Genomic DNA, 12687 nt, shown 5'->3' on the forward strand with positions numbered 1-12687 from the left:
TCCTAAACATTGTTGTGATTTTTAGTTCGGACGATGAAAAATTTTGATGGACGGATTTTAAAACGGTTCGACGAATTTAAGATATAAAGTCAATTGCGTAATTTGAATAAAACGGTTTAATATGTAATCGCTTTTTAGTGAATTCAAAGGCCACGGATCGGAAGGTAAGTGTGTTTTAGTCACATCAGTACAAGAACTTTTGGAGCATTCATTAAATCCATTCAACAAATGATGAAAATTAGAACGGCTGTACTTACTACGACGGGAATTAGAAAAAAAACCCTACTCCCATTAATTGAGGGAACGTCCAATTGGCACCAAACTTAGGATTTTTCTTGCTGACCTGAAACGAACAATCTGACAAAATTTGGTTCAAATCCGAGAAGGTCGATTACATGGCACTCGGACACTTGACGTGGAATGACCCATATACAACTTTGTCAAGTTTTGCTCGGCTGAGACAGTATGAATCAAAACTGAGTCAAGGTGAACAAACCAGCCCTGTTTACTACATATATTCATTCTGAAGTCTAGTAAGGAAAATACAATAGTTGCTCGCAGTAAATTGAAGTTTGAAAATATGGCTAACTGACTTATAGATACATATTCAGATACTAAGAAATAAAAAGAACTACAAGCCCTAAGGGTTGTACGAAAGGGTGACGTAGGACTATATCAGATCATTAGATCAAAGACTAATGTAAACTGCATTTCTGGCATATGTATGTTTATAAGAAGCTGTGAGTGCCATTGTTTAAGTGAATGTTTAAAAGAAAAGAGCGAAATATGCAGATTCAATTCTTCATTGAACGCAATGGCGGCTTAAAAAATACGTGGACAGGGGTTCATAAGTACAACGCCCCAATCACCAGCCCACAGATTATTGTATTTTGTATTAACCCATTATGACCCAGCGTATGATATATCATACCTCGTCTTCAAAACCTGTTTACTGCTGAATTTCAATAGTTAGCATTATTAATATATCACTACAAGAGAGATAAGACATCAATCTGATGTGTGTGTGATATAATTTGTCAGTTTTTGTCATTTCATCTGTATTTTAGTGACGAAACATTACCTGACATGTAAATAAGTATTTATATGTAAAGTCTATCACAAAATTCGGTAAGAAATCTGTAAAAAACTTTGTAATTTGTTTGTTTGAAACTGAGCCTATAAAATATTTAACCTTCGATATTTTGGCCTTGAAAGCATTCCAAATGACGATTTTGCGTTTCCCGACACATTCGAGCCATAATATAATAGATTACAGAGTTTCACTTCATTTGGTCCAAATTTAGGTATACCCGGGTCATAATGGGTTAAATATGATTATGCGTAGCTTGACTTGTTTCAATAATTTAACTTTAACTCGCTTGTGGCCTTTAAAAAGGCGAAAAAAGACAAAATTCTTACCTCCAAAAACCCCCACATGCCAAATTTAGTTCCATTTGCTTGATTAGTTCTCGAGTTTTGAGGAAATTTTTGTTTCATTTGTATAGGAGCCCCCCCTTTTACGTCCCCCTTAAAATTGCTCTCTTGCCCCCTTCATAAAATTGCTGGCAATTTTATCTATCCAACGACATATAAATTGTTTAGTTTCGTTCAGTACTTTAGTAGTTATTAGCATTTAAAATATTTCATTCAAACGTTGCGCTTCTATTTTCGTTTTCACAAAGTGCTTCCCAGTCCCAGTATAGTAAACAAAGACGTAGTCCTTCGTCAAAATGATCTAATAGAAAGGCCAGGTCACGCCGCTAGGTGGATTAATTGTAGTATTTTACTATCTCTCCTCTTTACAAAATTGTGTCGTTTGTAATTGTGAACCTTGCTACACAAAACTGGTTGCCATTTATTGTATTTAGTGTTTTATTGATAAAATTCAATATGGCAACCAAATCCAAGATGGTCGCCAAAAATAGTTTTACTCCATTTGAAAGCCCTGTTCTTCTTTTTAATAGAACCGGGAAATTTGTTAGTTGTTTCATAGCAAATTTATGAAATATCACATGAGATAGATCTGAAGGTTTCCTGAAAATTCAACTTTTTTGAAACTGTTAGGCCCCTTGGTTAACGAAAGTTCTAATATTTGAAGACCTCCTGTCAGTGGTGGCCCCATTTCACCGAGAATTACTCAATCTGTTACGCTTATTATTTCACGATTGTTTTTGAATTAAAATAAATAAAAATAAATAGAAATGAAAATACAAAATTTGTAAATTTACAGTTTACATCAAAATTTCCTTTCTCATTGCCCAGTGTTGAATGTGACTTCTCTTTATGAAGTACAGATAAATTTACTAATTTTCTTGAGTAAACTAGCCATAATTTTTTGTTTTCATACAAATAATATGAATTAGCAAGCTCCTAACTATATGAAAACCAACTTGTAAACGTGGTTCCACGTTTATACAACGATAGTATCTTAGATGCAATCTACAACTTTTTTTTCTAGGCAATTATCGAAACACTCAAGATATACGATTTCGAAAAAGGCCGCAAATTTCTAGATGTTTATGAATGTTTGTGAATCTATAGGGTAGAAATGGAAGGGACATGTGGAGACGTGAAATACAATATTTCAGCTTGAAGCTTAGGCCAAGTACTAAAAACTAGTGTAGATTATTATTATATTCAGCATAGTTGCTCATTTCCTCATTGCTTGAGACAAAAACAGAAGACAAAGTTCTATTTTTTGAAACGGTGGTTCTACAATTGATAGAGGGACGGTAGGGGAAAGAGCGGGAAGGTGAGGAGAGGGGGGGGGGTTATTGTTAGCTACGTAGCTATGTTTAACAAGTAGTCGCTGTGACTCCTACCTTTTGTCCAATGCTGGAAGGTGCATGGGTCGAACCAAGCTATAATCTAAGATTATAACCGGATTTGAATCCACAACACCAACACGCCAGGGTATGTGGCTTGCTGGTACCCGTGTACCTATGAACTGCAGGGGCGCTGGACAAAAGGAGACTGCGCAACCCCCTTGTTAAAGTAGCGACGTATGTGGTTGGGCTATTTTTCGATGCTTCTTCCACCGTCCAGTGTAGGATCCACCGACCGAGAAGTTTTAATCTAACTTGTTTTTACTGTCAGGACGACGGCACTATGCAGGCCCTTACGACTTGCAAGGTACAGCGCGTGACACTGTTCATCTGTCAGCGTGTTAGCCGCGATTCTCTGCCCGGATTTTCGGAGAAAGGCTCCGTTCCTATGAAATAGATCAAACTCGTGTTATCAGTCTTTGACCTTGAAATGCGGTCAAGCATTAAAAAAAGAGTCTTTCCCCTCCACTCCAAAAAATTTTCATTACTTTCCCTTACCGTCCCTCCATCAATTCTAGAACCACCGTTTCAAAAAATATTTATATTAATGCCTCTGTCTAATGTCTAAAGTTCTATTTGTTCAACCATCTGTTGTCTTTCTTTTTCTTTTTTCTCAATCTGTGTTTCGTTTACAAAGCTTTTTTTCTTAAACAATAAAAATCTTTTTCAAACGTCTACCAACAAAACAAAATACGTTAGGATAATATGGTAATTAGTTTTAGAGAAAAAGACACATAAAATTTGAAATTTCTATTTTGGGTATGAAATGGGGAAGGCAAATGAGGAGCGTCCAATATAGCTCTAGCCATCCCAAGCCCCTAACTAGCCCCTCCACGTGGCCATACCTGGTAATGCTCTTTTGAGTAGCCAAGCTAGGAGGTGTGATGCTGGGTGGTTCCCGGCTGTCTGATCTCAAAACCGGGGTTTTGGGCAGACGGCGGAGCCACGCGCCCTTGCTAATAGGTATGCCTAATTTAGTTCTTTTAATTATTTTTTTTTCGTTTTAGCTTATGAAGCATCTCTTGCTATATAGTATAAACTTTGACCAAAACGAGTTTTAATAATGCACATGGATACCAGAATGAAAAAATTAAATTAAGTATTAGAAGCACTTATGGAACTTCGAAGGACGCTATTCTATTTCATACGAAGGACTGCTGGTGAGATTGTTCTATTATATACCACACTTCATTATATACCCATATATACCACATTTACTCTTAATATCATATTATCAATAGTATTCTTATTGATATCATAAATGTGGAAGGCTGGAGGATGGAGTGGATTGTCAACCTGAATCCTTAAGGTCTGATGCAAATATGGCACTTCTCAACTCAAAACAAACAAATCATCACGTGGATTAAAGTTGGTACAGCGAAATTGATAATTACATGGAAGGATCCTAATGCTGGAAGGCGACTCTTATAACCCCGGAATGCGCACAAGTGCCTCTGCTTGTGGGTCCGCCCAATCCCTTTTGGCCCTTCTGTAACAGCATTAGAGTGAAATTCATTTGATAATCAAATTTGGATCTACTGTAATTCTACCTACATACATTGGCAAGTCCTTGAACTGATGGTGGCTTTCCCCTGCTACTACTACGGTCGGCTAATTACAAAATTAGTAACAAAATATGCATCTAATCAAATCTATCGAATCGAAAGCACATTTTTTCCAAAATGTTTAATTGTTCATGTCCCCATAATTTTTGTTACAAATATTACGAGATGTAGAAAATTAACTTCCGATTGTGACATAACTGTTATGAAACAACTCATTATTACATAAAACTTGCTGAATGTGAGAACTTTATTAGCATTAATACTATCATAGTTGATCAACTGCATGAATATTACCACCAAAATCGATTCTGATTGCCGCCATTCATTCACAGCAAACGCCGCACCGTCGGTATAGCACACATGGCCGGCAACGAACCGGAAACACCCGCTGCCGCATCACCGTTTGATGCTAATCTATCCGAACGTGTCCGTTGTCATCGCTGTCAGGCGATATGGTTCGGCTGCTGTGTCGTGTCAGCTGACGGGAACATGACAAGCTATGCTCCTGCCATTCGTTGCCATAAATGAGTTTGCCGGCCTATCGATGCCAATCGACACAGAACACCTCGGTGACTAAGCTGGTGTGCGGTGGCTACCATCCGATCCATGGCGATGTGCGGCGCAAAGGAATAACGATAAGTAGATGTCGCGGTTTACAGCAGGGATCGATCGATTTGCAGAAAAACACTCCTTGAATCGTGCCAACGTTGATCTTATTTTTACGCTAGTGTCTTTGTTTGAATCGATTCAAAACAACGAAGCGTAAACGGAAGTTCAGTGAATTCTTGCCTGTCACTTTAATGGTATGACCGAAGAAATTAGGAAATTTCTATCCTTGACCGAACATGAGCTCGCACATACACGAGCTTGCATTTGGACCTACAAAAAGGTAAAAGATTGGGTGCATTTCGTTTGCTAGTCGTATAGCATGCATTCACAAAACACAAATTCCTTTACGAGAACACAATTTTCGTGATAGCCGGGTTTATTCCGTAATGGATTTATACGGAGCCATTAGACCGGGAAAGAGGCATCGTTTTGCATTGAAAATGATTGCCTACTACGGGCAGCTCTGATCTCGGGGCTCCTTGGTACTCAAACTCCACGTACTTCCATATGGATTTGCCGTGCCCGGTTGATTCGATCTTTGAATTGATAACCGTGAGAGACAAACTGTTAAGGTCATCCAAACGACCAGTGAATGAAAACTGCATTCGAATGACCGGGACCGACAATCAGCTACTTCACCTTATGGAAATCTGAATCCCACTTGGTAGTGCATACTCACGTTTCCCCCCATGCTAGATCGTCCCAGGTGCATTTGAATCCGGAACGGCGAAGCAGATGAGGATGCGCCAGACCTCATCGCGGTCATGCTGTGCTGTCAAAGGTTTTGCGATCTTCTTTGCACCCTATACAGAAAAAAAAGCAGTTCGCTGATGATTTCTTCCCACTGTCGGGTGCCCAGCGCGGGTGCCGAGGTGTACCGAGGGTACAGTAAAGAGTCAAGTAATCACCTCGTTGCCATGCAAATACCCGCAAGTGAGAGTATACATTTAATCGATGTCATTTCATTCGAAGGAGGAAACGCGCGAAGCAGGAGACGAATGATATTGCCGGCTAAGGAATTAGCGGCGAAAGATGGTCGTATTTGAGCTGCGAGTTTTTCACACAATAAAATAATGAGACGTTTCAGTCCTAACGAGACAACTAATCATAGGTATTTGTGAAAAGAGGTAGTTGATGGCATTGCGGGAAAACGTGGTGGAATGATTTATAGCTGCGTACGTGTGTGATGTTGGTCATGCCAGCGAATTACAATGGTAGTGATGGTATGAAATTTTTAACAAAAAGCTTCACCATCCTTCCATATTAATCGGAGCATTACGCTTCAATAAATGAGGAAAGGATTACTGTTTAACTCTATTACAACAAATATTACGAACTTTTTCCAGATATGTATGCGTATTCCCATCACAATTTGTAACCTTTGTAATGTTTATTATTGATTATGACGAGCCAAGCCTTTAGAGCCCCTTATATAGGTAGTGTTACAACGGGACCCTTCGGTGCGATAACGCTACAGAGACTATAGATTACAGAGGCTACAAGGCACGCAAAAACTCAAAAACCGCTAAATTTTGAAGTAAAACGGAGAGTTACCTTTATTTGAGATAGTACTCTCCGTTTTGATTCAAAATTTAGCAGTTTTTGAGTGCCTTGTCGCCTCTGTAATCTATAGTCTATGTAGGTAACGCTTCTAACAGCAGCAAACCATTAGCTATCAACGAAGAGTTACATCGTGACTGAGGAATGTCAGACACAGTCGGAACGTCAAAACGAATAAGAGGAATAAAAGTTGTTCGGTAGAAGCATTGATTCACAGTGCAAAATTCTTATTTTTTCCTAAATCTAAATACTAAAACAAGTTTACATGCAGTTATAACTTACCATAAACATAAGTTTAAAACTAAAATGTGTAAGTACGGAACGATCAAAGTGAACTTAGTAAATACTTAATACCTACTAGCGTTAAAATCTATGTACAGTAGAGTGTCCCAAAATAGCACTATGTCAGAAAACCCGGGGGTTCACCCCTCAAATGATAGCTTAGAGTGTCACAACAAAACTTTTATATGATGTCAACATTGGTTGACGCGATTTAGGGGTCGCACATTTGGGTTTTATGAAAAAATGGCATTTTTCAGGAGTAAATTCAAAAAAATATTTTTATAAATGTTAAAGTAGGTGAAACAAGGTACTTAACTATTTTTTCACAATCATTGAGATCTGATACATTCATAAAAAAATTATGGTGGCATGTCTGGAGTCATATTTGGCAACAAAAATGTATTGAATTCTACAAAAATTTAAAATTTTCGAAATTTTATTTAAATAAACGTCAAAACAGGGCAACAGGACGCTAGGTATGCCTGCCGGCGATGCTCACAACAAGGCAAGCCGAACAAATACGATTGACTGAAGGTTTCCGCTACCGAACCACAAAGATCTAAAAGTTCTAAGGTGAGTTCCTGATTGAGTTCAAAAAGGACTTACCGACCCACCGGTAAGTATGACATCCAGCACCCGAGCTACTTTGTTGGCGGAACAGCTGAAACTCGTCAAAGAACAAGAAAAGCTAGACGAGAAAGCCTTACTGGAAGAAGGGGAAATTTAAAAGTGATTGTTTGAGGAATAGCTGGTAGAAACGAAACTACATCGTGAAAAGAAACTCCCAGAGAAGTTGGAGTAGAAGCGGAAGCAACAGCAGCTACGGAAGAAATCTCTCGAAAAGCAACAGACCCTTCGACAACTAGCGGAAGCAAGTAGTGCGAGTGGCTCGGTCGTAAATTTCACCAAAACGGGATATGACTAGTTAGGTGGACAAGCCGCTTGACGATCGGGTAGAAGCCTATCAGAGCAAGCAAACGGTCTTTGCGTGAATCAGATTTCCGAAGACCCAGTGGAACAACCTATTTCCCCATTCATTCATTCATTCATTCATTCATACCATTCACACCGCAGAATGCCGAAACACAGAATTTCCAAGTCCTACTGCTACCGATGCACAATACCAACAGTTCTTGTACGCCTTCAACGGTCACTAAAGGGAAATGTTCTCGATTCGGTCAGAAACCGATTGCTCTTTCCAGCAAGTGTACCATACGTTGTCCAGACCCTGCGTACTCTTTTCGGAGCAAACGAATGTTTCTTCCAGCCACGTAACCTCCGGAATCGTACAGTGGCCACTTCTTCCGGTGATCCTGCATGGCATCAATGGATCGAAAACCGTCTACACCTTCATTGACGAAGGGTCATCCTACACTCTGCTAGATGAATCAGTTACGAGACTACGTTGATGACTACTTGGACATTTTTCGGACGACCGAAATGGTGGTTCAAGTGGTGAACGAAGTCCCAAATGACCCTGAAGTCGTACGTGGAATTTGCAAGAAAGCTGAGGAAGGATTTAAAAACCTACAACTGGAACGTGGTTTTAAATCTAAGTCGGTGTTGGGAATCAAAAATGGATCTCGGACAAGGACGTTTTTACCTATGCCTTCGGTACGCGAGACGATCTGCTGCGCATTCTGAAGAACGATCACATTCTCACCAAATGAGAATTTGCCACGGTGGTCATGAGTCTGTTCGACCCACTCGGTCTTATCGCCTTCTTTCTAGTGCATGGAAAAGTATTGATCCAGTAGCTCTGAGCATCAGGCGTAGAATGCGACTAAGAAATACCGCATGATATCAATGAACGCTGGCGACTTTTCTTCAGCAATTAGACAAATTAGCAAACTTGGCATTCCGAGATGCTAATTCCGCTCTTCGAATGATTTCGCTCGTCTACAGATTTACCTGTTCCTGGATACCAGCGAAACCGTCTACAGTGCTGAAGTTTTCTTCCGTTTGGAAAACGATCGTAGTATCGAGGTGGCACTTATCGGGGCGAAGACCAAGGTGGCGTCGCTGAACACGCTCTCAATCCCTCGACTTGAACTGAAGGTGGCGGTTCTGGGCATCCACCTGATTGAGACCGTTCAGAAGTATCACTCGTAAACGATCAATCAGTGCTACTGTTCTACCGATCATCGCCGCTACCACAAGTTCATTATCGTTCGGATTGGCGAGATTTTGCCATCTACACAGCAGTCGGAGTGGAGGTGTGTACCGTCTATACTGTATGTTGCTGATCAGGTAATCAAAAACAACGTGCAGGTAACCGCAAATGATCCTTGGTTTCAAGGATCGGACTTCCTCTACCAGTCTGAAGGATGGTGGTCGAAGCTGTGCACTGCCGCACCGACTGTAGAAGAGTTTCATCCTATTTATTCATCTCCACGCCGCTTACTTTACTCTTAAAATGGTATTCGCATCGTGTAGCTGCGTATGCTCTTTGCGGCATTGACAACTTCCGCCGGCGTAGAGCCAAGGACAAGTTGAAATTGGGTAACCTCACCAGTGACGCACTCCGACGGGCTGAAGCAGCGTTGCTGAAGACCGCTCAAAGTGAGTGCTTCGCTGACGAAATCAGCATCCTCGTCAAAACTCAAGTGCCGCCCGGGAATCGACATGCTACCGTGACCAGATTAAGCATCATCACAAAATCTCCGTTCCTGAATAAGAAGGGTATCCTGCGCAGTCGTGGCCGAATCGGTGTACGCACCAACCGAAGCTAAGTTTCCCATAATCCTTCCCAATCAACATTTAATTACATTCCTACTTGTAGACTGGTACCATCGCCGTTTTCGTCACGCCAACCGCGAAACCATTTTAAACGAGATTCGCCAGCGCTTCGAAATCTCAACAATACGACGACTGCTGGAGAAAGTGGAACGCGCCTGTGCCTTCTGCCGCCTAACGAAAACGATCCCTGGCTGAAATGCGCCCGATAGTCTACATTCAATCCTTTACTTTCACCGGGTTGGATTACTTCGGGCTTGGATGCCTCAAACAAAGCACTCTCGGAAAAGTTCACATCGGCAGACACCGCCTGGAAATTCATACCACCAGCGCCAGTGGTGCCGCACATGGGAAAAGCTCGCGCGAGCGGTGAAGGTGCTGATTGGAGCAATTCTGCATTGTCAACGCAACCCTGATGATGAAATATTAGAGACCATCCTTCTGGATGCGGAGAAAATGATCAACTCCAGACCGCTTACCGTTGTCCCTCTAGAGTCTGTGGATCAGGAGGCTTTAACACCCAACCACTTCCTGCTGGATAGCCCTTTTGGGTCGAAGTTCCTACCGACCGATCAGCTGGAATACGCTCTACATTTCAGAGTAGCTGGCAGTTACATCGTCGACGATTTCTGGAGCAGATGGCTCAAAGAATATATACTTGTGATCCCACGGAGATGCAAATGGTTCCAGGATGTGAAGGATTTGGTAGAAGGTGGCTTGGTGAGTCCAACGTAGACCGACCTGCAGTTAAAATCACTGTGTTGGACGTCGAGGAGCGAACCATCAGCTGTCAGCGAAGAGTTACATCGAGACTAAGGAATGTCAGACACAGTCGGAACATCAAACCGGATAAGAGAGAAAAAAGGCTGTTCGGTAGAAGCATCGCTTCACAGAGCAAAATTTTGTTATTCTAATAAATATCCCTGGTCAGGGAACGGCTAATGCGTAACATGGCTAGTATGAAATAGACCTCACAGTTGTCCTTAACCTCTTATGCACTGCACGTGGTATCAAACGGAATACAAGCAACCTTAGCAAAGATAGGGTAACAAATCCCGATGGAAACTCGGATGGATTTTTACAGATTGTATAAGTCGCTCCCAATTGCCTCCAAAATGCGGTGAAGTAGGTGGGCTAAAAGTAGCAAAGCTGATGATACACATTAAAACTCGTTCAAAAATTGAATGTTCAGTGCTAAATATCGCCAATTTTAATACGAACAAACTGAGGATGATTCAAGTTCCTCTAATGGTAATTAAAGCAATTTGGAAGTGAGTCAAATTCACTTTTGAATAGAAAAGTCTACTGTATACACGTCCCTTGGCGATTCTCAATTATGACGGTTTCGTTGCCTGGCACTGATAGGTTGTCTCATTTACTATCAATAATATGCACAGCTGGTTGTATACATGTTTTCCAACCGAAAAGCAATGAATCAGATAGAATTGTTGGCACTTCAGATAAATCGTCTGTTCAAACGAACAGCTTCTACCACTCGATCATAATAGCTAGGAAGTGCTTAAATAGAAACACGGGAGCATGCTTGCGCGACGGTTCAATCTATTCTCAAGGAGCTCTATATTTTCCAAGCAATAATTTTTTATGTGCCTCATTTCACATGATATAAGGGCAATAATGGTACTGCCTTGATTTCTATCCTAACACCGATGAATACTGCAATTGCGCTTGCCCCGTTCTTGACACTTTGTTCTAAGCACGACTGACTGTGTGAGAGCATAGGCAAAGGCCACAGCGAAGTAGGTCTTAAATCGGAGATCTATACCTATCTAGTCAGTTATTCAAAAGTTCAACTTTTCGTTGTTTGATGATTTACATAATTTCATTTAACCGAAAGTGAAATTAATGCGATAGTGCTTAACTCGGGCAATTGTAGGTACTGTGAATATAAAATCAGTTTACTCGATTATAGCAGCAACGACATGGGTGGTCTCATTAAACCAGTCGAAAAATGCTGACATAAAAATAAAAACTATTCACTTACAGATTATGTATTCCATTTGGGCTGCATAATCACCGAGTGCTCGAGCCTGAAAAAGGATTACTATCTCAGTGGCAGTGTATACTTATTGAATTAAATTGAATTCTTTACAGCATCCGACTGCCCGGAATGAAGTCAATTTGATACTTATCCGCCCCCTTTTTGCATAATTTTCCCCGGGCAGCGATCGAAACTACCTCTCAACTGTCTTACTAATATTTAATACCATAACATTTTACGATTATTGACGGAAACGACTTTATCGCACCCCTCAGTTTCGTCTTTGGATGGCCAATAGTGGCGGGCTCGCTACTACCAAGTGCCAAGTGCGATGGCGTACCAAGTGCCAAGTGGACATGTGTCTTTTCTCGCAAAGTGACGTGCGATCAAATTTTCCGCATTGGCTGCGGCTACCATCATCGGCTGCTGATCTGCTCCTGCTGGAGGCTAGCGCGGATATGCAGAATATAATCGGTGATAATTTAAGACTGTCGAACACTCACTAGTCGAACGAAAGTGAATTGTGCCAAAACATGGCAGCCAGCGCCGGTATAGGTAGGTTTGCGGTGCGACCCCGAATCAATACGGACGCACAGACGCAGACCACCGACGACGACGACGACGCACAATTTCTGAGAAAATTTATTTGACTAATGCTTGTGTGTTGTTCCTATGGGCGTTCAATATGTTTGGATGAATTTAGTGGATTAAATAACCGTTAATTTTTAACGTCTTTGTAAAAACAGGAAACATCCCATTTTGAAATTTATTTCCTTTAGTTTAGATTTTATGAAGTGTTAGTCACACTACATTAGCCATATTCGTGGATGATATTTGCAACAAAATATAGATTTCATCACTCAGGGATTAATTAAAAAGAATCTTCCTTTGGCGCAGAAATATAATAAGTAAACCATCATAACTTCCATTTCGTACCGAACCGTGCCAAGGTTCTAATCATCACAGCTCCCCCGAGTTACCGGCGACAGGCGACAGTCGGACAGGCCAACCGTCGGTGTGCCATTCGTTGGAGACCCTCTGATTGGAAGTTTCTCACGGCATGTGCCACCGATGATGCTGTCGTGTGCAACAGATCATCGATTCCGCAACT

This window comes from Sabethes cyaneus, chromosome 3 (genome assembly GCF_943734655.1).
Source record: "Sabethes cyaneus chromosome 3, idSabCyanKW18_F2, whole genome shotgun sequence".
Lineage (NCBI taxonomy): Eukaryota > Metazoa > Arthropoda > Insecta > Diptera > Culicidae > Sabethes > Sabethes cyaneus.